The following is a 12,632-nucleotide window of genomic DNA, read 5'->3' as shown; positions in this document are numbered from 1 at the left end:
TTATGAGTTCAATGAAGCTATTTTTATTTCTGAAACACAGACCTAACATGAAAGACCTCAAGTAGAAAGTATTTTTAAAACTGCCTTTTTTTTTCACATTCTTTTTGTCCAGAAGCTGCTGAGTTGGTATCGCAAGGAAAAATATGTTAGCTCACTAAACGAGGTCCAATAAGTGACTAGTTCCAAATGGGCACATTTTAAACTTCTAAAAGCAGGTTACAGAGAAAGCAATATAAAACCAATGTCAGCCTACCTTTCTTTGAAGCTCATCAGGCCTAACCAAGCTCCTCCAAGAAGGAACAACCCATTAAGCATCAGGATAGGAGCACCCTGCTGTTGGATCATGCTCAAAACTGGACATAGTCAGCTTTGCACAATATTTTTTAAGTGTTTGTATCTCTACAAGTGGAAAAACATCTACCAAAAACTGTGTGTATTCATAAAATAGGCTCTAGAAAAATCTCTCCAGAAGAAAGACTATATTTTTCCAGCCACGACAATAAGCTAAGCATAACAGGATAGGTCTGGGAATTCCCAGGAAAAAAAAAGTACAAGGCCACATTAAGAAATTTGAGCTTTAAGGGAAGGATACAATGCACATGACATTGAGAGATTTTAACGCAGGAGAATAACATGATCAGTTTGCATTTTAGAAAAATCACTTTGAAAGATGTGCAGAGAATGCATTACAGAAAAGCAAATCTGGAGGTAGAAAGGCTACATGCAAGGCTGTTGTGAATGGTAAGAGACATCTGGACTAGGATGGTAGCAATGAGGATGGGGAACAGGATCAAGAGCTACATAGAAAACATATTTAATAGAATTTGGTAACTAATTACATATAAGTAATCACAGTGAGGGAGGAGGTTAAGAACTTTATTCAGGTTTCAGGGGAAGAAATATAGGTTAAAGACCTCAAGAGTCTGAAAAAAAAAAAAAAAAAAAAAAAAAAAAAAAAAAAAAAAAGAAGAAGAAAGAAAAAAACCAAACAGACACATTACATTCTTAACAGTGAGCATTTATTTAATAAGCAAATTGAATTACAATATATTCCAAAAGCTCAATGCGCCAATTTCTAGTTACAAAAGTTCATGAAAAATAACACACAAAGAATCTTAAAACCAAGTTTTTGCCATAGTTCCAATTTATTCACACTAGCGAACCTTTTAAGAAGGCTGTGGTAGACGATGTTGTTGCCAATGACTCACTGCTCTCCCTGAGGGATTATCCACCCACTCAAGGTACCAGGTGACTTGCAGGGCCTCCTGCAGAAAGACTCCACTTCCCTGCCCACTAACACTGTTGGCCAAAGAAATGTGAGTAGAAGTAATATAAGCTACTTCTGAATAGAAGTTTTAAAAGGTGGCACATGATTTGTCCATTGTTCTTTTTCCCAGTTAAGAGATTGCTCCTTCAGCCAGAATCCCAGAATGAAGAAGACAAGGAAGGCTGGGCTACAGCTCACCAGTTGAATATAACTTATATAAGATATTGAGCTCTAGAGGTTGTTGGTAACCCCAGCATTAAAAACAAAACATGACAGATTTATGACAGATATAGGTGTCTAACAAATAACAATATATGATCTGTTTGTTTTCCCTTTTCCAGTTGAAGTTTTCTGGTGATCTGCTAAGAAGCAATCTGATGGCTAAAAAAACAAAAAACAAAAAAAGTCTTTTAAACGGGAAGGAAATGTGACAGTCTGTTGCAGCAAACTTTTTCCATAAAGGGCTAGACAGCAAATATTTTAGGCTCAAGGGCCACACTGACTGTTACAACTATTCAATTCCATAGATACAGAACAAAAGCAGGCACAGACAATATGTAAATGAATGAGCATGGCTGTGTTACAATAAAACTTTATTTACAAAAACAGTGAGTCAGATTTGCTTCACAGGAGCATAGTTTCAAGATCACTGGACTAATTCCTTCCTATTATCAATGAGAAATTTGAGACCCAGAAAATTAAATCAAGGTCGTACAACTGGTTAGTGGCAAGTTGAGCATCAGAATGTAGATCTCACGAGTCTAGTCCTCTAGAAAAGGTTCTTTTGGGTCACAAGATGGAGATGAGACACACAGGAAAATATAAGTCCGCCTAGGGTAGGTTTTGATTATATCAAATAGCTTTCAACAGTTTGGTTATAAAGAAGGATTTGCTTTTCAAGTGATTATGGCTTTCATAAAAAAAAAAAATGAAAATTCTAAGATTGAATAGGTGAACAAATGATGAATTAGCCAGTGTTTGAAAAATTATCTTCACAGGAAACACAATTATATACCTCCTTCCTGCTATCATGTTCTCACTTTATCAATCATTTCATCAACAGGACAGCATTTGCTATGATTATTGCAGTAACTCATTTTAAGGCTATTTTTTTAAGTATAATAGGAACAACAAATACACTAGACTGGCAGACAATGATTTCACGTCGTATTTTAAATTTATTTCTTAAAGTAATACTCACTGGAAGAAACTCAAACAATACAGAAATATATAAAGTGACACACTCTATGCCCTCCTCAATTCCACTCCCCAGAATATTAACACATGACTGATTTATAGCAATCATGACACTGCAATAAAGCTACTTTCCCATTTTTTTAAGAAAATTTTTTAACATTTATTTATTATTGAGAGACAGAGAGAGACAGCATGAGCATGGGACGGGCAGAGAGAGAAGGAGACACAGAATCCAAAGCAGGCTCCAGGCTCTGAGCATAGCACAGAGCCCGATGTGGGGCTCAAACTCACAAACTGGGAGATCGTGATCTGAGCTGAAGTCGGATGCTTAACCGACTGAGCCACCCAGGCGCCCCAACTACTTTCCCTTTTAACAACAAAGAGAATATGGAGTTCCCCTGGCCAAATATCCTTTAGAAATCATGGTTTAAAAAGCAACAGAGAGACTAAAGGTTGTCTATGGCCTGGAAGAGCATGCTACCTATGCAAGGTTTAAAATGGAGGATCTTGGGGCCACCAGCATGGCTCAGTCAGTTAAGCATCTGACTCTTGATTTCAGTTCAGGTCATGATCTCATGGTTTGTGGGGTCAAGCCTGGCATCAGGTGCTGTGCGAACAGCACAGGAGCCTGCTTGGGATTCCCCTGCCCTGCTCTTTCTCTCTCAAAATAAATAAACATTTAAAAAAATTAAATAGAGGGTTGTGACCCCCCATTACTGTAACCAAATGAGGCTCCTGAAATACTTTGATAACGCTACAGTAGGATATATAGACACTTCAAAATGAGTAAGAATATCCGTACCTTCTAATTTGGTATTTAGTGGGAAAACTTGGGCTAACTTGCTCATAAAAACACTGACAATCTCAGATTTTGTTTAAATCCAAATTTGAGTAACATCAATGAAAATGGCAGAGTCAAGACCTCCCTCCAAAAGTCTGTCCTCTGTAAAATCAATAAAAAACTGGCAGAAACTAGCAGAACCAACCCTTCTGGAAACCAACCAAAAGCTTGCAGTAACCTCTTATTGCACTTAAGTCCAATGAAACACTTAAAAACTAGCTGAATTTTAGTTACAGTAATAAGCTTTGTAGCATTTTAATCTACTGTCACCCTACCCCCATTCTCCAGCTTAGTGGTAGCCTTGAAAATAATAGCTTGCCTTCCTAGTACCAGGGGAGGAAAAAAAAAAAAGAGTAGAACAGACTTCATTCAGCAAAGAGATGTAATACAGTTGACCCTTCAACAATGTGGGGGCTAAGGATGCCGACCCCCACGCAGTCAAAAATCCACATGGGGGCGCCTGGGTAGCTCAGCAAAGCATCTGACTTCAGGTCAGGTCATGATCTCAGTCCGTGATTTTGAGCCGCACATCAGGCTCTGCACTGACAGTTGAGCCTGGATCCTGCTACAGATTCTGTGTGCCTCTCTCTTTCAGACCCTCCCTGCCTCTCAAAAATAAATACACATTAAAAAAAAAAAAAATCCACAAAGAACTTTTGACTCCCCTGAAACTTAACTACTAAAAGCCTACTGTTGACCAGAAGCCTTATGACATAAACAGTCTATTAACATATATTGTATTATATACTGTATTCTTTTTTTTTTTTTTATGTTTATTTTTGAGAGAGAGCAAGTGGGAGAGGGGCAGAGAAGAAGAGGAAGAAAGAATCCCAAGCAGCTCCACCCTGTCTGCGCAGAGCCGGACGTGAGGCTCGAACTCACTAACTGGGAGACCATGACCTGAACAGAAATCAAGTCAGACTTTTAACCGACTGAGCCACCCAGGTGCCTCTATGCTGTATTCTTATAATAAAGTAAGCTAAAGAAAATGTTATTAAGAAAATAGAGAAAATACTTTTATAGTACTATACTGATCAGAAAAAAATCTGTGTACAAGTAGAACCACACCTGTGTTGCTCAAGGGTCAACTGCAATTTGTTTTGACATGTTGGGTGACTGCCTTTGAAGACTTGCACAAAAGACTTGCCTTTACCTTGCTTAACTCAGAACTCTCTTCAAAGTGCTAAAAAGTGGCTAGCTGGAGGAATTTGTTTTAAATATTTACAGGTAAATACATACATTAGTTGCGGCTGCAGGAGACTACTGATAACAGTTGGGGAAACAACATACTAACCAAAGATGTTGGGAGGAAAGCCCGGAGAATGAAATGCTTTGGGGATGAGGGCTTTGAAAAGATCCTGCGTACTCCTGGGGATCTAGAAGGCCATGTGCATTCCCAGGGTGGGCGCATGCTCAGGAAAGATGTGAGAAGGCCCTAAACTCTTCTCTCTGGCTGATCCCCAGCTCTGCACATGCAGGAAATGAAAGCTAAACAAAGTTGTACACTAACTGCATGGCTGAGTGTTGAAAATGTGCTGTCATACACACAAAGAGCCCATGGAAAGGACTGGGAGATGTGGGGGAGAGGAGGGATCTAGACATTTAACGAAACTATCTAATCGGTGACCAATAAGGTAATGAAACTGAGACTTCAGTGCCACACATCACAAAGAATACATACTTCACAAAATTAGTTCAGAAAAGTCAGTAAACAAACAACATCCGAAATAAGCATCAATAATAAACACTGGGGTGGGAAAAGAATCTGATTTCCAGAGTTGCTACACTGCAATATTCAAAATGTCCAATTTTCAGGGCGCCTGGTTGGCTCAGTGGGTTGTGCGTCCGACTTCGGCTCAGGTCAGGATCTTGCTGTCCGTGGGTTTGAGCTCCACGTTGGGCTCTGTGCTGACAGCTCAGAGCCTGGACCCTGTTTCGGATTCTGTGTCTCCCTTTCTGTCCCTCTCCAGCTTGCACTCTGTCTCTCTCTCTTTCAAAAGTGAATAAATGCTTTAAAATTTTTTTTAAATAAATAAAAATGTCCAATTTTCAACAAAAAATTACAAGGGATGCAAAGAAACAAGAAAGCATGGCCCACACACTGGGGAAAAAAGCAATCAATATAAATGGTTCTTGTAGAAGCACAGACACTGAACTTCCTAGACCAACACTTCAGCTATTTTCAATACATTCACAGAGCTGAAGACACTGTTAATAGAATGGAAAAAGAAAAGCTGCAGACCAGGAGAAATATTTTCAAATTTCATATCCAACAAAAGATATGAATACAAAATATATGAAGAACTCTTAAAAACTCCACACTATGGAAACAACCAACCTAATTTTAAAATGTGCAAAGATTAGAACATTTTCCCAAAGATGATATATAAGCAATTAGCCACATGAAAAGATGCTCAACATCATTATCCATTAAGGAAATGCACATTAAAGCCACAATAAAATATCACTACACATCTATCAGAATAGCTAAAACAAGAAAAACCTGACAATACCAAGTGCTGATGAGGATGTGGAGCAAATGGAACTCTCATACATATGGTGATGATGCAAATTGGCATAGCACCACTCTCGAAAACAGTTTGGCAGTTTCTTACAAACTTAACATACACTTACCATATGACCTAGCAAACTGATACCTAGCTACTTAAACCAGAGAAATAAAAACTTTTATTTGTACAAAGACCTATATGTGAATATTTATAAGCAGCTTATTCATAATCTCCAAAAACCAAAAAGAACCTAAATATCCCTCATCAGGTAAATGGATAAACTGTGGTACATTCCTAGAATTCTACTCAGCAGTAAAATGGAAGAAACTATCGATACAATGTAACAATATGAATGAATCTCTATAACATTGTGTGGAGTGAAAGAAGCCAGTCCTAAATGTCAGATACTTTATGATTCCATTGATACCATATTCTGGAAAAGAGACAAAGAATACATCAGTGGTTGCCAAGGGTTAGGAGTGTAGGGAAGGTTTAACTACGAGGAGCAACACAGGAATTTCAAGGTGATCAAAGTGTTCTGTATCCTGACTGGTGGTAGGCACAAGAATCTATACATGTACTAAAACTCATAGAAGGATGCATCAAAAAAGAAGTCAATGTTACTGTATATACACTTTTTAAAAAATTTTAATGTTTATTTATTTTTGAGAAACAGAGAGAGACAGAGCACGAGTGGGGGAGGAGCAGAGAGCGAGAGAGACACAGAATCCGAAGCAGGCTCCAGGCTCCAGGCTGTCAGCACAGACCCCAACATGGGGCTCGAACTCACAAACCGTGAGATCATGACCTGTGCCAAAGTCAGACATTTAACCGACTGAGGTACCCACGTGCCCCGATAAAATTTTAATTTTTTTTCAACGTTTATTTATTTTTTGGGACAGAGAGAGACAGAGCATGAACGGGGGAGAGGCAGAGAGAGAGGGAGACACAGAATCGGAAGCAGGCTCCAGGCTCCGAGCCATCAGCCCAGAGCCCGACGCGGGGCTCGAACTCACGGACCGCGAGATCGTGACCTGGCTGAAGTCGGACGCCTAACCGACTGCGCCTCCCAGGCGCCCCGCCCCGATAAAATTTTAAATTAAAGGAGAAAAAAGACTGCAGGGGTTCAAAGCCTAGTTCCACTTAATTTCTTTGCCTCATTTTTCTCATTTTAAAAACAGAATCTGGGGTACCTGGATGGCTCAGTAGGTTACGACTCTTGGTTTTGGCTTGGGTCACGATCTCATGGTTCGTGAGCTCAAGCCCTGACTCTTGGGATTCTCTCTCTCCCTCTCTCTGCCCCTGCCCCTCCCACCATGGTGCTCTTTCCATCTCAAAATAATAAACAAACAAACAACAACAAACAAAAAAACCCCAGAATCTGCCTTTGTGTTTATTAGGAGGATTGCCATGAGTTCCTGACACATAATAAGCACTAAACAAGTGACTGATAAATGTTTTGCTCAAACATGCTAGAAAGTTGGTACTTTTAAAAAACCTACTACAGTACTAAGAAATCTAGTTTTCAATTAAAAGAGCAAAGAATTAAAGAATATTGGAATTAAAACCCTTAATTCCTCATTATCACTAAACATTCTTTGGAAACCTATGAGGTGATTAGTACCAAATTCCATTCTGCAATGTGTGAACCTATGTAAAACCTCTGAACATGAGTGGCTCTATTTTAGGGACTAAAACCTCATCCTGTTCTTTGAAACAGTAACTACACTAGACTATTGAACTGAGCAAAAAAAGCATATGACTGAGCACAAGACTATTACACCTATATTCTTTTTTTAATTGTTTTAATGTTTATTTATTATTTTGAGAGAGAGACAGACAGACAGAGCATGAGTGGGGGAGGGGCAGAGAGAGACAGAAACACAGAATCCAAAGCAGGCTCCAGGCTCTGAGCTGTCAGCACAGAGCCGGATACAGGCCTCAAACTCACAACCATGAGATCATGACCTGAGTCGAAGTTGGATGCTTAACCTGAGCCACCCAGGTGGCCCACACCTATACTCTTGATAAAAAAAAAAAAAAAAAAAAAAGGCACTGCAGAAAATATTTTCCTAATAACTGTACTCAGAATATTAATTAACTGCTATGTGCCCAGGAAACTAATTGTAAAATGTAATTATACCTTCCAATAATAATTTTTGGAAAACAATTTGTGTTAAGTTTCCCAACATTTCCCCAAATTGGTAATAAAGACCCCTGGCTTTCACTCCTCTTACTTTGGGTTGCTATCCAAACCTGTGCTCCCTGAACTGCAATTCTTAAACCCCAGATAAACGCTTTTGTTTTATTTCAGCGCTTCCTCTCTTGTCGGTGAACCCAAGTTTACAGAACCCTTGTGCTCAAGGAGCTACGGAAAAGTTTGTTCCAAGTACTACGTTAAGTACTCATCATTCTATTTAACACTAACAGCAAAATGCTCTCATGAAGGCTTAGTACTAAAGGTTCATTATCACTGCCCCTCTCATAGAGAGGTTGTCAAATCACTACCTCCTTTTCACAAGTTGGGGAACGTTCGCAACGCTGGACTTGACGCTTGCTTTGATGCCCTACATCCCATTTGTCTGTTGCCTGGTCGGTCAATCCTTCCTCAAAGATCTTTAACATCCTCCACAGCATTCCCCACGTACACGGGGTTTGGAACTTAAGAAGCAGCAGCTGCTGCAAGTAACAGCGACCCCGATCTTCCCAGTGTTGCCCTCCTTACCTGAAAATTAGCCTCCTTTTCTTGGTCAAGCATCCAAATCTATGTTTGAACTTTAAAAGCGGGTTCAATCGGGACCCAAGATGGCGGCGCCGTCTGCCGGAAGCAGCCGCTCGGCCAGAGAACCCACAACCCCCTGCGGAGGCCCTGCCACGCCCACCCACCGTGCCCGGGAGTTCAAGACCCCTCGGAGGCCTAGGAGACCCAGAAGGGAGGCCATTCGGAAGGACTCCCAGCTCTGGACTTGACATCCATTTGCTTCCTTTTCAGCCCAAAGCCTGGTACCAGCCTTACTGATGATACCAAAGCTCTTAAACCAGAAAGGAAACAGGAAAACGTGAAGATCTTTAGCGTCAGGGCCTACGGTCTCTTCTCAACAGGGTAGGCCATGGACAGAGTAGGAATTTACTTTCCATCATTGGGTATAAAAGGATTTGCTCAAAATGAAATGTAATTAAATAATAAACGCATTAAATCATTTCCTAAGAGTTCAATTCTATTCTATTTTGCAGCTACGTATTGAATATATGTGCCAGTCACTGTTCTGAGTTATGAGGCCATAACAATGAAAAAACGTTAAGTCTCTCCCCTCGTGGAACTCATTACTAGAAGTCAGAGCATTCAGGTCATACATGGAGTCTGCCAATTTTACCCTCTTCATTCTAATAAACCTCTTAACATCCCCCAGATCCAAAGGCCTGATAGAAGCAGCTGCAGGTGATTCTCAACTCTCCTCTGCAGGTACTCCAGGCCCTACCGTATATACCCCTCAAGTTCCTAGGATAAGGGATCGGGGATGGGTCCAAAAAGGTAGCTATCTATAGTTTGCCCTGCGCCTCTGAAGTAATGTGGCCTGAGAACCCTGCCCACAAGGGTGCAGGACAGTGGCTGGCCAACTTACTTAAAGCCTCTTTCTTGGAGAGGCTGACTGTAAGAAAAACAAGAGACAGCCAGTTATTCAGTAACTTCAGAAACCATGGAAGTAGACAGAAGTAAACTATGTCACAAAAATGGTGGTGTCACTGACATACGAGTAACAGTTATCCCAACTCACAAAGAAATGTTCTCTGGAGTAGCTGTTTACTATCCGTTTCCCAGAGCTACTCTTATTCACAAAGGACTGCTGAAGCTATTTCCTTGGTCTTCCAACTAACTTACCTATGTATCCTTATAATAAGCCGTCATCAGCTGTGTTTAGCCAAACAGACCTCTATTTCTTGCACTCTAAGAAACATAACTATCACATATATTGCTTTCCCGTTACTTCAACGATAGTGTCTTACAACATTCTTTATGTGCAGCCTCGTTATTCTACAAGATAACACAGGATTAAATAAAATCCCTATATAAAATGCATGGTGGATTCTGTTTGACTACAAGTCATCACAACATGAATTACGTATGAGGAAAACATGTAACAATTCAAGTTACAAGAAATCACACTGAAACCACTCAACATCACATTCTTTAATAGGACGCTAAGCCAGTGAGTCTCACCTTCAAAACTTCAAAACTCCCAACTATTCCAGAAGGAATTAATCAGGAAATCTGACAATGGGGTCAGGTGCATATGTCTTTTTTAAAGCTCTCCACCTGATTCTGATGCCCAGACAGTGTTAAGAGCCCCAGCACTGAGGTGCAGAGGTAACTGTGGGCATTGTTACTCAAAATGTGGTCCAGGGACCAACAGCAGCAGCAGCATCACCTGGAGTTAGAAATGCAGAAATCTCAGGCTCCATCCCAAACCTATTAAATTAGGCATCACATTTGTTAAGATCTCCAGGGGACTTGTAGGCATATGGTATATTAAAGTTTGAGAAGCACCATTGCTACCGAAATGTGAAAAATACTCCATACCATGTTACAAAGTTGAATATCTCAAGAAATTTTCTAAGAAGAAACAGGAATAGAACAGTACAGGAGGTGAAATGTTTCTGATACTAGGCATTTCATGTTATTAAGCATCTAATTAAGAGTAATATTCAAATGCAATTCTTATTCCAAATGAATTCTACTACCAAACCACACCCTCCACTGGCAATAGTTGTACTTCAACAGCGTAACACAAATGTACTTTACAATCCCAGATAGCTCCAGTTATCTCCACTCTGTGGGGTGCGGGGAGTTCTTGTGGGGAAATAAAGAAACAAGGGGGGTAGTGACAAAAAAGGGATCATTTACATGGGTGGCCCCATGCTGGAGGCCTTCCAGTTTTTTGTGAACACCCCTGTAATAGTTTCAAAGAACTATCTGGAAATGATGATTTTTATTGCTAGAAAAATTCTCCCCATGTTATGCAAACATTTCCTTCTGCGCCCCTTGTTCTTGGCTAGCTCTCAGAGCAAAAGCATTTAGTTACCTTCCAGTATACTGATTCCTTGATTAATGCATCTTCAGGAAACAATGCTCCAGTACAATAAAAGCAGCCATATCAAACACAAATGAACTCTGCATCCTAAGCGGCAGCCCTGGCACAAAATATAGGGCTCATCAGTAATGCAATTGTTAAGCTACTGATAGGTATCAGAGTAGGGACAAAATCACCTCCCTTCGCAGCTTCCATTTATTTATTCCCTGAGAAATATTCAAACCTGGCAATAAGCAAAATGACAACATTAGAAAATTGCTTTCAGATTCTATAGGCTTCCTATAGAATGTCCTAGAAAGACCATGACCCTCTTTAAGAACTATACATCACACAAGACAACTTGGAAGTTCAGAAACACGTTCCCTATAATAAACTTATAAAGTAGTTAGAGAATGAATAATTCCCATTCAAAAGATGCAAAAGGAGGGGGGTGGCTCTAAGTGATCTACCCAAGGTCACATTATAATAAAGAACAAAACAGCAACAAGAATCTAGGTACCCTAAGGTAACTTCCTATTATTAAAATGCGTTAAGCCTCGTGGTAAGAAGAGAAAATAAAATCAAGTTAGAATTTTCATCGGTCAGGAATTGCATTCAGCTACTAGTTGTACAGGCCTAAGATAATAGTGGCTTTAACCAGACAGTTTATGTTTTCTCAAATAAAGGAGGAGGCAGGCGATCAAAAAGCACATATGATGACTCTGTTATCACTAAGAACTAAGATTCCATTGATGTTTCTGCTCCACCATTCTCAGTGCATGACTTCCATCGTCAAGGTAACCTCATGGCCTGGGATGGCTGCTGTGAGCTACACCTCCTTATTCCTGGTAGGAGAGGGAAGGAAGGGCAAAAAAGGATATTCTGTACAGCCAAGTCCCCTTGAAAGCACTTTCCTAGAAACCCCAATAGACTTTTACTTGCGTTTCATTAGTAGGCTGGGAGAAGTTTCCTAGGTGGGCACATTGCCACATTTGGCAATACAGGGTTCCACTGACTAAAGAAGAAAGGGATGAATACTGGGTAGGCAACTAGGAGTCTCCGCCATTTCCTAGCTGTGTGACCTTGAGTAGATTATTTACCCCTTCTAGGTCTCATGTTCCTCATGTTTAAAAATGATGGAAATCGTCACACCTACCTCATAGGACTGACACAAGGACTAAATGTAGAACAACTACAATACTACCTGGTACCCACTGCACAATAAATATTAACTATTATCTAATTATCCTAGTCCAGTGCTTTTCCAAATTCCTCTCCTACTCTAACTTCCTCTCAATTTCCAAAATTGGAACACAATTCCTATTAGTCCTATGTGCCTGCTGATACGCTAGTATAAATGAGTTTTATAGGACACCTCAATCAGACATACGTATTTAAAAAAATTTTTTTAAGTTTATTCATTTTTGAGAGAGAGACAGAGTGTGAGTGGGGGAGGGGCAGAGAGAGAGGGAGACACAATCTGAAGCAGGCTCCAGGCTCTGAGCTGTCAGCACAGAGCCTGATGCGGGGCTCAAATTCATGAACTGCGAGATCATGACCTCAGCCAAAGTTAGATGCTTAGCTGACTGAGCCAGCAGGTACTCTAGATATAGGTCTTTTTTTTTTTTTTTAATGTTTATTTATTTTTGAGAGAGACAGAGCGCAAGCAGGGGGAGGGGCAGAGAGACAGAATCTGAAGCAGGTTCTGCACTGTCAGCACAGAGCCTGACATACGGCTCGAATTCACA

General features: G+C 40.3%; 1 long non-coding RNA gene across 1 annotated transcript; it reads right to left on the bottom strand.

Moving 5' to 3' along the window:
* Positions 1 to 997: 997 nt before the first annotated feature.
* Positions 998 to 12,339, bottom strand: LOC111560145. Its single transcript, XR_002741756.2, has 2 exons — positions 8,541 to 12,339; positions 998 to 1,648 (listed from the first exon to the last, which is right to left on the bottom strand). It is a non-coding gene; the product is annotated as an uncharacterized LOC111560145 (long non-coding RNA).
* Positions 12,340 to 12,632: the final 293 nt, after the last annotated feature.

This window comes from Felis catus, chromosome B1 (assembly GCF_018350175.1).
Source record: "Felis catus isolate Fca126 chromosome B1, F.catus_Fca126_mat1.0, whole genome shotgun sequence".
Taxonomy (NCBI): Eukaryota; Metazoa; Chordata; class Mammalia; order Carnivora; family Felidae; genus Felis; species Felis catus.
This window is presented reverse-complemented; position numbering and strand designations above follow the sequence as displayed.